Genomic DNA, 13,959 nt, shown 5'->3' with positions numbered 1-13,959 from the left:
GATATGATTCTAAAATTTTTACCAGAGGCTATTCATGAGCTAAGAATACTCCAGAAATATTATCGAGCTTTATAACCACTAGATAAATTAGTTATGCATTTAAATTAACATGGAATAGCATAAATTTCTCAAAGTGCATTTAACCAGTACTGCATATGAACTTTTTATTACAGATAGAACACACTCTAAAAAAGATCATGTCCAAAAATCAAGATCAGGTACGTTGTAGTTTACTCAGAACAAAAATAGTAAATCTAGCCCTAAGATGTTAAGCATGATTATTCACCAAAGCAAAACTCAGTAAATGCAGCTCAAAATTTTTAGAAAGGAACACAGAGATAAAATGAGACTTCATAAATAAATATAGATTTTTTTGAGTATAAGAAATATATATGATGAATTAAGTTGATTAAGCAAGCATAAAACATGGTATATATCAAATGAACTCTAATAACTCTGAAATTTATGTATTAACAGGTTTTCAGTTGCACATGCATGCAGTAAAAATTTTAGAGCAAGTTCATGTGCATATTTTCCAGTATTAAATCGAGAATGCTAGCAACAGATTAGAGAATCTTGATTGTTCCAACATGATAACTGTTTTGGTTGGGTGTCATCTTTTTACTGTGATCTTAATATTCCATTAGTGATAACATATCCAAAAATCAAGGTCATTTGTTGAGTAGAACTTCCTGAACATGCATAGGTCGATTTTCTTATTATTTTTCCTAGATTAAATTTGGTTGAGTTTCTGCAAATTTGACTATTACAAAACATGTAGATCTTGTTACAAGGATTCCAGATCAGTTGTGTTTACATTTTTATGATTTTTCTGTGATTTGTTTTGCATTTTAGAAGTTCACTGCCATACACTGGAAATATTGCAAACGCACCCTTGAACAAAAAAAAAGAAATTACAACCGGGCCCTTCGCCGGCCTTCTCCGCCGCTGCAGCTCGCTCGGTGGTGTTCTGCTAGGCAGGGCTTACCGGGGCTGCAACGGGGAGGCGCGTGGGGGAGTAGGGATCGAGGAACACCTACCCTGGTCGGCGTTCGAGTGCTTGGTGCACGGAATCGAGCTCATCGGCGTCAATGGCAGAGCGGTTGTTCAGTTCGCCGGCGTTGGAGGTGAAGGAGGGCTCGGGGTAGGGGAACAGGGCGCGCACGAGCACTGCGTGAGCTTGAGGATGCGCTTGGTGTAGCTGTCATGCACGGACTCCCTCTGGGCTGGCCGGTCCGCGGTGAGCCCGAGCTCGCCGGCGGCGGCGCAGAAGGGGAACGGCGTCGGGAGGAGGTTTGGGTTCGATTCCGCGCGCGTGGAGCTCAACTGGAGGGTGGAGAAGCTAGTGGGGTGGTCGGATGGAGCAATGCAGGGCTGGGGTGGCTGGTCCGCGCGAGCTAGATCTCGCCGGCCATGGCGGAGCGGCGGGAGGAGGAGGAAGGAGGAGAAGCCGCGTGACGGTGGAGTTCTTGGGGTACTTATAGGACAAGGAGCTCCTTGGTGAGGTGAGTAGCATCTGGGGCGGTCGATTTGGCCCTGGGTGACTCGACGGTGAGCGGGCGGAGCGGGCAGCGGCGCTGCGCATGCCGGGGGTGGCGTGGCGGCTCGGGAGCGCGTCTGGGACGCGTGTGCGCGTGGGAAGGTGCCAAGGGGCAAGCCAGGTGGTGCTGGAGGGCTCCCCGGGTCCATTTGGTCGCGGGCGCGCCGTGGACGAGGTCCACCGGCGGCGTACGGCAGGCGGCGGCGAAACAGAGCAAGCCGGGAGGAGAGAGATGGAAATAAGGGCATATCTGCGATTTCTGAAATTCCAGGGACCTCTCGGTAATCTAAAAATATCTCCTATTTGGAGGGCTCAAATGAAAAAGTGTTGAATACCAATTTTGCATAACTTTTCAAGATCTATAGCTTTTGTGTTATGAAAATTTTCATTTGAAACTCACATTTTGAACTATTTGTACATTTGCAAATTTGCACAAAAGGACTTTGGTTTTATTCAGTTTTTGACTTGATTTTGGCTGAAGTTCAATTAAGCACATGTCAATTGAAGTACCTCTCATGAGCCAACTAAAATTTTGTGCCCAAATTTGAATTGAATTTTGAGTAGCTTTTCACTCCTTTTTCTTTCTCCTTTAATTTCTTTTGTATACTTTTACTTTTATTTGACCCTTTCCCTTTGAATTAATTTCCCAAATTTTTCTTTTAAGTTTAACTAAGGTACATTGATTGTATTTAAGTGTACTAACACCTGAGGTGTCACAACAGCCATGTCCGTCCCTCGTAGTCCACCACGTTCGGGTGCTTTCATAGTAGTAGTGCCGACTGCGATTGGACTCCCTTCTCATCCCAGTCTGAGTCCTTCCCTGAGGCCGCCGAAGTAAGCTCTTCCTTCCCGAAGATTTGTTAGATAGTTAGTTTGATCTAGAGAGGTTAGCTCGATAGTTCAGAAGTGTATCAGGTATCTTATCTCGCTTGTTGTCCTCCCAGCTACTACCTCTCTAAGGAGTTGAGCCTCCGTGTGTCTCTCGGTCATAGACTAGCCATTTATCTTATCCTTATGTCTGGCTTACCCCCGTCTAGTTAGTCGGTTGATTACGCTAGTATGGTTAGCATTCAATTTACGATACTCTTTACCATAGTGCTTCCCTGAGGAAAAATATGATACTCTGGAATACTCCATGGTGAAGTGCTACAGCGGTGATTCTGTGCGCTTGCGGAATTGATATTCTTTTGGGGCATAAGAAAAGCCAACAATGACCCACCACTGCAGCCATGCCTTACAATTTTGGAGTCCGACCGCCAGCCAAGGCAGATCTGAGAAGGGTGAACTCTCTCTCATGATCAAGGGCGTCCATATGGCAGATGTGAGATTGAATATCTCTCAAGGGAAGCTAAGGTCAGAAATCAAGGACATTCAAGAAGACTTTAGCCGCTTTCAGGATTACCTTGATGCCAAGATGGACAGCCTAGCCAGCACACTAGGAATACCAAATGTCTTGGATGAGGTCCCAACTGAAGATCGTCCGTAGTTATCATTAGTTTAGTTTGGGCACCAAGATTAGGTAATTCATTTAGGTTTAGGTTCGGTAATTTGTTTGCGCCCCAGGTTTAATTTATTTCGAATAAGAACTTTGGCTGCCCGGTGTTAATGCCGGTAGAGCCCCTTCGTGTTTTATGTTTTTGTTTTTGTTTATGATCAATGAGCAGGTTGAAAACAAGTGTGTGTGGGGGCGGGATTCCTGTGACGTTGCGCATACACACTACTATCTCTTTCCTACTGTTGATGGTGCTTAAGTGCAATTTTCGACCGTCAACTATACTCAATAATAAAGGAAAACTGCATGCCTTACTCACATATTTTGTATCACTGACCTCCCTCCACAGTTGTTTTCGAGTTTTGTACATTTCAGATGAGAAAGAGCGGAATAAGACAAAAACACGCAGCAAACGCCATACAACTACGCAGAATATCGCATCCAGCGTCACACCCTTACAAAGAGGGCCCACATGTCAGAGGAAACAGGGCCTCCACGCAAGATGCACCAGAGGATAAGGATAAGATCCCAAGAATCAACCACCCCGCAAAGGATCATCTCGATTGGCTGACAGGTGGGGTCGGCCGAACCTGGCCTGCAACGCGTCCAGGTGCATCTCGGGGAGGAGTCACAGCCAAGTAACTTGATCACCTTCCATATGTGCGTTGGCGGGAAACCGACCTCCAAGTAGTATAAATAGGGCCTCTCCCCCCCCCCTCAAACACACACACTCTCATTCCACCATTCCAAGAAGCCTCTCCTCTCTCTTGCTCTCTTAGCTAGGTAGTGGAGCTAGGCTAGTTTCTCTTTAGCGAGCAAGTCATCCTCGGGGTCGTTGAGCAATCCTCGGCTCCTGGTATGGCTTTGTATCCGATTTGTCAGACTTTTATTCATAATATAGAGTTATGCCATGGTTGCTTTACTATCTTGATAGTTTATCAATCCATGCTTAGTTCATTCATGAGTTATGCTAAGGTCTTTGTTAGGCCAGATGATCTTGATACGGATAGAGGTTCGTTGTGCTTTCGGACTTGCTCTAGTGTTTTACTCGTCCATCCGAAGGGTAGGAGACCTAGGGGCACTAGAGTAGTGACTTCATACATGAGCGTGGTGCTCGGGTATGCGGGATCCTTCGGATATGACAGTACTCCACGGTGTGACTGGGGTAGACGGTAGCTGGTGACAGCCCTGTCCGTCCGGCGTAACATTGTTTACGGTCCTTAAGTGCCGTTTTCGACCGTCAACTCTTGCAGCTTTTTACTGAAAATAATCACCAAACTTAGATATAGGGATTATAACTAATCATTTCCACGAGCTGTGGTGAATTGTCATCTACAGGCACCCACATCTTCAAAAGAGAGAAAACACAAGTGAACACGAGGAAAAATGCACAAAAGATCAACACTGAGACGTATCACTTACAGAGAGGGCCCACAAGTCAGAGCAAACGGGGGAACCAAGGCAAATGCACCTCGAGATCTTGACAAGGGCCCACATATCAGACTCCCCGAGGAAGATAAGGATGAGCAGCTGCCAGGTGGGGTCGGCCGAACCCAGGGTTCGACCGAACCTGGCCAGCAGCCCGTCCAGGTGCACTTCAACGTGGCATGCCCCCTACTCCTACTGATCACCTTCCATATATGCTTTTGGCGGGAACCGACCCTGAAGACTATAAAAGGGGCCTCCCTCCGCCTCTCACAAGACACACCATTTCATATGTGAAGGAGAAGAGTAGAGAGGCTCCACCTCTTTGTATCATTAGCCTAGGGAGTGTGTGAGGAAGGAGTGCGGAGAAGAGCTAGACTTGTCGGCGTCTCTTCGGCTTTGTACCTCTACGGATACGGTACGGTTGGAGTACATATCTGGGTTCTTCTATTTAGTGAGTTCTAGTAAAGTTATTCTTTTGTTCTCGTTCGTTCGCGGGTTCATCATCCATTCTCATAGTGGATACTCTAGAAGAGGGCCCCTGATAAAGACGGGATAACCATGCGTGATTCTAGTGTAGTAGTCGAAGGCATAGGCGTGGTGTCTGGACCTTAGATTACCTTTGTTTGTCTCGTACTCAGCTAGTATTGTGGGGTAGATGGCAGGTGGTGACAGCCCTGTCCGTCCGCTACGGAGACAGTCTGCGTGGTTAGTGCACTCCTCCCCCACCTGGGTACGACATAGAGCGATACAGGAGGTCCCTGACAGACCAGGGTCAGACCGGTGCCTGAAGTAAGTGAGTGAAAACATTAGTGTATCTTCCTTAGAACCTATCTTTAGATCAGAACCACGCTACCCTAAGGTCTCTCCATCTCTTTTCTTCGGGGTAATCTAGTTAGAAGACAGTTACACACCCGTTCCTCGTGGAAAATACGATAGCCTGAATACTCCGGGGTGAAGTGCTACAACGGTATTTCCGTGCACTTGCGGACTTCTCTGTAAGAGTTAAGAAATACCAACAAGCATTTTTGCCGCCGTTGCTGGGGAGCGGTTGCCATAGTTGTCTTCGAACCTAGTTGCCCGTGTATCCTTTCTTTTTATCCTTTCTTTTCTTTTTATCCTTATTCCATGGACACTCTTTCTATCCACCAACTCTCTGCTCCCTCGAGCGAGTTCTTAGAGCCACCACAGTCATCCAAGCCAATCACAGCTTCAGGCTTTGAACTCCGGGAACAACCCTTCTCAGGATATGAGCTAGAAAATCCCTATCACCACCTACGAGAGTTCGAGCAAATGTGCTCTTGCTTGTCCATTGCAGGCATGGCACAAGAAACACTTCGGTGGAAGTTATTTCCTTTCTCCCTTGCTGAGAAAGCGACACAATGGTACACCCATAACGTAGGAAAGGTAAATGGAGAGTGGGAAGAATTGTGGAATAGGGTCTGTCTCGCATTCTTCCCTATTTCTCGCATCACTTCCCTGCGTAAAGAAATCCTCGACTTTCGTTAGGATGAGAAGGAGACCCTTGGGACAGCCTGGGCTAGATTCTCACAACTCACACATGCTGGCCCAGACTTTTCCATTCCCGACCATGTGCTGCTTCAGCACTTCTGGTTGGGGCTGAACAATGACACAGCCCAACAGCTTGATATCACCGTTGGGGGATCTTTCGCCTATAAAACCACTTCCGAAGGGGTGGCATTCCTGGATCATATCCTAGAGAACACCTCCTTCACAGAACCTCTCCCAGTAGTACAATCTTCAAGCCAGGAGGAAGTTTCGATAGCCGAGCCCATTCATTCCTTAGCATCCCATGATGAATCACCGCCCGAGCCTTCGCCTGAACCAGAAGATCCGGAAGAGAAAGAAATTCTGCCTCTGGAATTCCCGTTCAATATTGAGGAGGATATATTCTATGGCTTTGGCAATACCACATTATATCCCCTCTAGAAAAGGCCTCCAGTCCCTTTAGACCCTCCAAGCAGTCTCGATAAGGCTTCCCTTAAAAATACCGTGAAAAGGGTAGCTGCTATCATGAATAGAGAACGCATACAAGAAGGGGAGACTTCATCTAAAATAATTCAATTTCATGCCCCTTCCTTGACCATTCCATACTTCATAAAAGGGGCTGCAGTCACAGCATTTTACAATCCCACAGTTGGAGTAAACATCATCTCTGCCTCTTTCGCTTCTGATTACTCGAGTGAAAGGCATGTTACTCCAACCACAAAATCCCTTAGAATTGGACCGAACTCCATTATAAAAGGGATTGGGATTATGCAAGATGTGCTAGTCTGGCACATGAAAACGGAGATCGCTCTAGACTTTCATATCTTCGAAGTCCAAGACTTTGACATCTTGATAGGGCATCCCGTAGAAAAACTTTTCCTAGATGTTTCTACTCTAGGAAGGTTAGGCGTGTCTCTTGGGGGAAAAGCTTACTCCTTGCCTATTGACCCAGCCAAGATTTCCATGGGCGAATCTGTTCCCCAAGAAGAACCAGTTGAGGAAGTGTTTACAGTCATGCCAGAAGACGACTCTAAGCCCTCCTTAGAACGAGATGCTGAACTCTTCATCCAAGAAGAGGATGACTTAGAGGAAGAACTCGAACTGCCCATTCACGAGAAGCCAACACGACCTCCAATAGAGCTAAAAGTCCTTCCCGATGGCGTTCGCTATGCTTTCCTCAATGGTGACACACAAACTCCCATGATCATTAGTAGTCACCTTTTCAATGAGGAAACGGCAAAACTTTTAGCCGTATTAGAAAAGCATAGACCCGTCTTTGGCTACTCACTCGAGGAGCTGAAAGGGATCAGTCCTACCGTTTGCACTCATCGTATCCCTATCGACTCTACCTGCATACCTTCTAGGGATCCGTAGCTTCTTGGGTCACGCGGGGTTCTATCGCCGTTTCATCAATGACTTCCCTCAGATCGCTAGACCCCTTACAAACCTTTTAGCTAAGGATGCGCTCTTCAATTTCACGGATGAGTGCCTTCGCACCTTTGAAATCCTAAAAAAGGCACTCATCTCAGCTCCAATCATTCAACCCCCAGATTGGAGCTTGCCGTTCGAAATAATGTGTGATGCTAGCGACTATGCCGTTGGTGGGGTCCTAGGCCAAACCAAAGATAAGAAGCATCATGCAACTGCCTATGCCAACAAAACTTTGACAGGAGCTCTGTTAAATTCTGCCACTACTGAAAAAGAGCTCCTCGCAGTTGTTTTTGCTATTGATAAGTTTAGATCATACTTGGTTGGAGCAAAAGTTATTGTTTATACCGACCATGCAGCTTTGAAATATTTGCTCACCAAGAAAGATGCTAAGCCCCATTTGATTCAGTGGATTCTCTTACTCCAAGAATTTGACCTTGAAATAAAAGATAAAAAGGGAGTAGAGAATATTGTAGCCGATCATTTGTCGCGCATGCAAGTTACTAACCTGCAGGAACCACCAATCAATGACTTCCTACGTGACGACATGCTGCTCAAGGTGACGGACTCCAACCCATGGTACGCAAACATTGTGAATTTCATGGTTGCAGGTTATGTACCACCTGGGGAAAACAAGAAAAAACTGATCTTCGAGAGTGTTGGGTATTTTAACGATGCGAATTAGATCTGCAAGCGCACGGATACCGTCGTAGCTTTCACCCGTGAGTATTCAAGGGTATCAGATCCATAGGGAACGTGTGTGCAGTAACTCCTAACTCAATCAGTCCAAGGACACACCAAGATTAGGTGGCAAGGCTGGAGAGGATTCCTTCGGTTGCACTAAAGATGAGTTAAAGGTCGATCTCTCGGGTAAGACTCGCTTCGGGCACCGGCTTACCCCTAAAATGGTCAGGAGACTCCGGCCAACGGCTCTATGCTATATCCAAATGTGGAGGACTACTAAGGACCAACAGGGCTGTCACCACCTGCGGCCTACCTCACAGACTGTGGGAATATAAGGCAAACGAAGGTAACCCTTAGCATAGACACCACGCCTACGCTACTGATTACTACTGTAGTCTAACTACATCTGATATCCGCAGCAAACTACAACACTCCGTATAAATACGGAGCGACGAACCCGCGAGTAAGAGAACTGATCTCACCGATACGAAAGTACTATGCAATACAAGAATCATAACTACTAACTTACTCATACCAGAGGAAGCCAGCATCTGTAGAGGTACAAGTTGGAGAAGAGCGCCGACAGGCCGGCGCCGCTCCAAACTACTCCTCACGCTCCTGTTACTCTAAGCACTAGCCTAGGCATCACCTTGCCTTTGCAATGGAACGCAAGATCTACATGATGGTGGTGTCTCCATGGGAGGCCCTCCTCCTCCTTATATAGCCCTCTAAGGGTGGATCTTCGCCTCAGCTTTCGGGGTGGTACCATCCGGGATCGGCGTAGGGGATGCACAAGGGAACTACAGGAGAAAGTTGGGCCTGATTGAGCCCATAAAGGGGTCAGGCATGCTCTTTTTTTTTTCTTTTTGACATGCCTTGTGGGCATGTGGCATACCTTCCTTGTGTATGCATCTTTCTTTTTTAATCTTTGTTTTTCTAACATGCCTTTTGAGCATGTGGCATACCTTCTTTGGATATGCATCTTTTATTTCTTCATCTTCTTTTTTTTCATAGCCCACATCCTTGATGGTCAAGAGAGAAAGAGTCATGGTATGTCATGGAGTTTTATTTTGTGGGTGGATGACAGTGTTTGCTATGTGAGAGGATGTGTACGTGATCTTGATCATGACAGTATGACAAGTCTCTAACAAGGGTCAAAGAATTTGACTAAACTCAAAGCAAAGTCAAACTGCATAAGAAGGTTTGAGCATGAACATCTAACTTTGGCTTTGGTAGAATTTCATTAATTTGAGGAGACAAGCTATTGATGATTTTTTTTTGAAAAGAAATCCCAAGTACTTTGCAAAGAAGAGCATGGTTCCATTCATCCAATCATATCACATTAGTCAATTACTTAGATAGCATGGGGTCCCTATGAGGAAATATGTTCACAAGAACTTGAAAGAATGCAAGGAATAAAGAGTATGCAAGTTTATTCATGGAAGCGCTTGGAGTGCACAAGGCGATTGGCAAGGTTCATTGAGTTTAATTTTAGTGATCAGCATGCAATTTGTTTAAACTCAAGAAAGAGGGAGTTCGAGGGTAGTGTTGCACAAACCTTCGTTTGTAGAGGAAGAAGAGGGAACTGTCCTGGTCTTCAGCGTGTTGGACTGTCGATGTTGTGCAACATGTTGGGAGAGAGATCTCGAATGAGTTTGCACTTGGTTATTTTGAGAGATCTCCCCCACACTTATTCTTGTACCTGCTTTTATTCAGAAGAAAACAATGGTGGAAACAAACAAGGACTCTACCAGTTTTGAACACCGGAGAGTCTAAACTTTATTCAAATAAAAAGTGAGAAGTGCTTGAAGCACCAGATTTTATTATTTTTTTCTTTTTTTTCTTTTTTTGTAAAGATAATCTGGGCTACCTCCTGGTAGTGCTTGGTTTATGGTCGCAAGCTCGACCATGGGGATTCATCTTGCAGCTGTTAATGTTGATGAGGTTCCCAGCTTCACCACCATTTATGGATTTATAATTGTTCAAGCTGCAAGGTTAGTGCACAAATACAGCAACGAGCCTTGCATATATATTATGATAAGAAAAAACAAATACAACCATCCAAAAGGGCATTAACCCTCAGATGATCGTAAGACTCGCAGCGACTTGGCACAAAAGACCACGGAGATGTCAAGGATGAGCATGATCTTCGTGACGAAACTTCATACTCATGGAGAGAGTGGCCTGATCTCCTGATAGGGAAACTCAGGAATGTTCATGTCCCCATAGTGAAAGAAGATGTGTAACTCTATGGGCCGAATGAAGAATTCTGAGTTCGGGTCATGGAGGAAATGAGCTTCTTTCAACTCATCCCCGCCTTAGGTAGGAAGCTTCGCATTTCATCAAAGATGAACGTGGTGGCAAAGCAATCCATCCTAAGCTTCCAACAGAAGTTCATTTGATAGGAAGGGTGAACATAACTTCTATTGGGAATCAATCAAAATCAAGGATTAAGAAACGAACTTTAGTTCACTTGATTTGATTGGCATCGATCTATAATCGAGGATATGAATGTGAATTTATTTCACTCGATTCGATCGGTAAGGCATGAGGGTGAGTCTTGTAGCCGGATGAGGAACTAAGTCCAGAGAGGATGTCTCTAAAGACTCACCCCAAAGGGACGGAAGGTGTGTACGAGGATAACCTTCCAAGGGTAGCGGGGGTAGAGGTAGAGATAAGAAAAGCAAAAAGATACGAGAGTAGAGTGGGTAGCAGGGGTGAAGGTAGAGCTAAAGAAAAAGAAATCAGATTTTTGTTTGTTTTTGAAAATATACGAGGACCAACTAGGTTTGAAGTTAGAACAGCAACTGTTCCCCCGGCAACGGTGCCAGAAAGCTTGTTGGGTATTTTAACGATGCGAATTAGGTCCGCAAGCGCACGGATACTGTCGTAGCTTTCACCCGTGAGTATTCAAGGGTATCGTATCCACAGGGAACGTGTGTGCACTAACTCCTAACTCAGTCAGTCCAAGAACACACCAAGATTAGGTGGCAAGGCTGGAGAGAATTCCTGCGGTAGCACTAAAGATGAGTTAAAGGTCGATCTCTCGGGTAAGACTCGCTTCGGGCACCGGTTTACCCCTGAAATGGTCAGGAGACTCCGGCCAATGGCTCTATGCTATATCCAAACGTGGAGGACTACTATGGACCAACAGGGCTGTCACCACCTACGGCCTACCTCACAGACCGTGGGATATAAGGCAAACGAAGGTAACCCTTAGCATAGACACCTCGCGTACGCTACTGATAACTACAGCAGTCTAACTACATCTGATATCCGCAACAAACTACAGCACTCCGTATAAATACGGAGTGACGAACCTGCGAGTAAGAGAACTAATCTCACCCATACGAAAGTACTATGCAATACAAGAATCATAACTACTAACTTACTCATACCAGAGGAAGCCAGCATCCGTAGAGGTATAAGATGGAGAAGAGCGCCAATACGCCGGTAGCGCCTCGCCTTTGCAATGGAGCACAAGATCTACATGATGGTGGTGTCTCCATGGGGGGCTCTCCTCCTCCTTATACAGCCCTCTAAGGGTGGATCTTCGCCTCAGCTTTCGGGGTGGTACCATCTGGGATCGGCGTAGGGGATGCACAAGGGAACTACAGGAGAAAGTTGGGCCTGATTGAGCCCAGGGGTTCGGCCGGCCCCTTTCTGAGGCCGTCAAGCCCCATCTTCGGCCTGTGGACTCCCTATGGGCTCCCTGTGTTAGCATGTGGGTGTTCGCCGAAAGTTAAGTGGGTTAAGCTTGACATTTGGCCTTCGGATCCTTGTGTCTGCTTCTGGCTTTATCGAAAGTGTGTTTTCTCTTAGGCTTGAGCTGATTTGCTTCTGGATGTGGGCTCTCTAATTCTCATGCTCGTGTAACATGCTCTGAATTTTAGTGTTGGCTTCATTTGAGCATGGTTTCCCTCCATATGCAGACACGGTCTCCTGAAAACGGTCATTCACCAAAACTTGTGGAAATGATTAGTATTAAACTCCTATCTCTAGTTTGGTGTTTGATTTGGCATTGTTCTTTGCCAGAGTTGACGGTCAAATATGACACTTAAGGACCGTCAACAGAGAGCAGACGTCACCTTTGGGATCCACCGTACCTATACAGGGTGTGTACGGATGGATTATTGAGGAGATGTGTCCCTACAGCAGAAGGGGTGCATATTATAGAAAAATACCATACTGCAACGTATGGAGGCCACTTTGGAGCTTTCAGAACACAAGAAAAGATCTGGCAAAGTGGTTTCTTCTGGCCCACAATGTATGAATACACCAGAGAATTTATTCGAAGGTGCCGAAGATGTCAGCTGCAAGGAGGCATCACTACTCGCAATGCAATGCCCCTCACATACAATCTCCAAGTTGAAATGTTCAATGTCTAGGGTATTGACTTCATGGGACCATTCCTAAAGTCCCATGATTGTGAGTACATCCTGGTTGCTCACATCTCCAAGTGGGTGGAAGCATTACCCTATCGAGCTGCGACGCCAAGCATGCAAGGAAGATGTTTCACAAAATCATCTTCCCTCATTTCGGAACACCAAGGATGGTAATAAGTGACGGAGGGTCCCATTTCATTGACAAGACCTTCCGCTTCCTAAAAGAACTTGGCGCAAGACACAACATTGCTACACCCTACCACCCTCAGACCAGTGGACATGCAGATACTTCTAACAAATAGATCAAGAATATTCTGCAGAAGACGGTGAATGAGATGGGTAAAGGATGGAAGAATATGCTGCCTGATGCACTCTGGGCATACAAAACAGCATACAAGACCCCCCATCAGCATGTTACCATATCAACTGGTCTATGGGAAGACGTGTCATCTCCCAGTTGAGCTTGAGCACAGGGCCCACTGGGCCATTAAGAAATGGAACATGGACTACAAGCTCGCTGGGAGGAATAGACAAATGCAGCTGGCAGAGTTAGAGGAATGGAGAGAGAAAGCATACGATAGTGCCAAGATATGCAAGGACTGTACCAAAAGATGGCACAACAAGAGGATCAAGCTCAAGGAGTTCAAGCAAGGTGACAAGGTATTAATGTTTAATTCCAGGGTAAAACTTTTCGAAGAAGGGAAACTTCGCAGCAAATGGAAGGGCCCGTACACCGTCATCAACACATCTTCTCACGGGGCAATCACACTCCAGGATGATGACGGTGAGTACTTCAAGGTAAATGGCCATCGGCTTAAACTTTTCCATGAACCTTTCCGACCCGGTGAAGTTTTCGATGAAATTAAGTTAGTAGATTTCAATTCTACGCATCTTCTCCATAGAAATGAAGCCCATGCACCCCCTGATCACCTAGCCAATGACCTTAGGAGCCCACACAAAGAAACTGAGGCCCAGCCGAGCCCAGAGGGGGGGTGGCCAAACCTAGGGGTCGGCCGGCCCCGCCTCGTGGCCGTTGGTGCTGGATCTTTGAATTTGAACTCTCCAACATTCCTTTTCTTGTTTCCTTGTGTGGAGACACTGAACTTCGGAAGGTTTGGCACCATTTTGATCCTCTCTTCTCTTTAAATTCATCTCCTCTCCTCTCTTTCTCCACATTCACCCAAAGTCCAAGCACTCCACCCTTCCTCAGCCTCTTCTCACCTGCAAAGCACCATCTCCATGGCCAGAAAATTGATCGTCCTGTTTGTTGGGTCCGAGTTCACATATGTACTTAATGGCAAGCCGTCTACAGCCAATCAAGCTCTAGCAAGTCCAGCAGTAGAAGAAGAGGCAATGCACATTGCCACAACACCGCTGGCGATCATGCCAGTGTCTGGGAGGAAGATGGTGCCGAGGGGCGCCGAGGAGGCGGCGGCCGACCCCCTGGTTTGGCCGAACCAGGGAGGAGGCCCCTTGGCCTCCCCTTCGGCACAACG

The sequence above is a fragment of the Panicum virgatum genome, chromosome 4K, assembly GCF_016808335.1.
Source record: "Panicum virgatum strain AP13 chromosome 4K, P.virgatum_v5, whole genome shotgun sequence".
Lineage (NCBI taxonomy): Eukaryota > Viridiplantae > Streptophyta > Magnoliopsida > Poales > Poaceae > Panicum > Panicum virgatum.
This window is presented reverse-complemented; position numbering follows the sequence as displayed.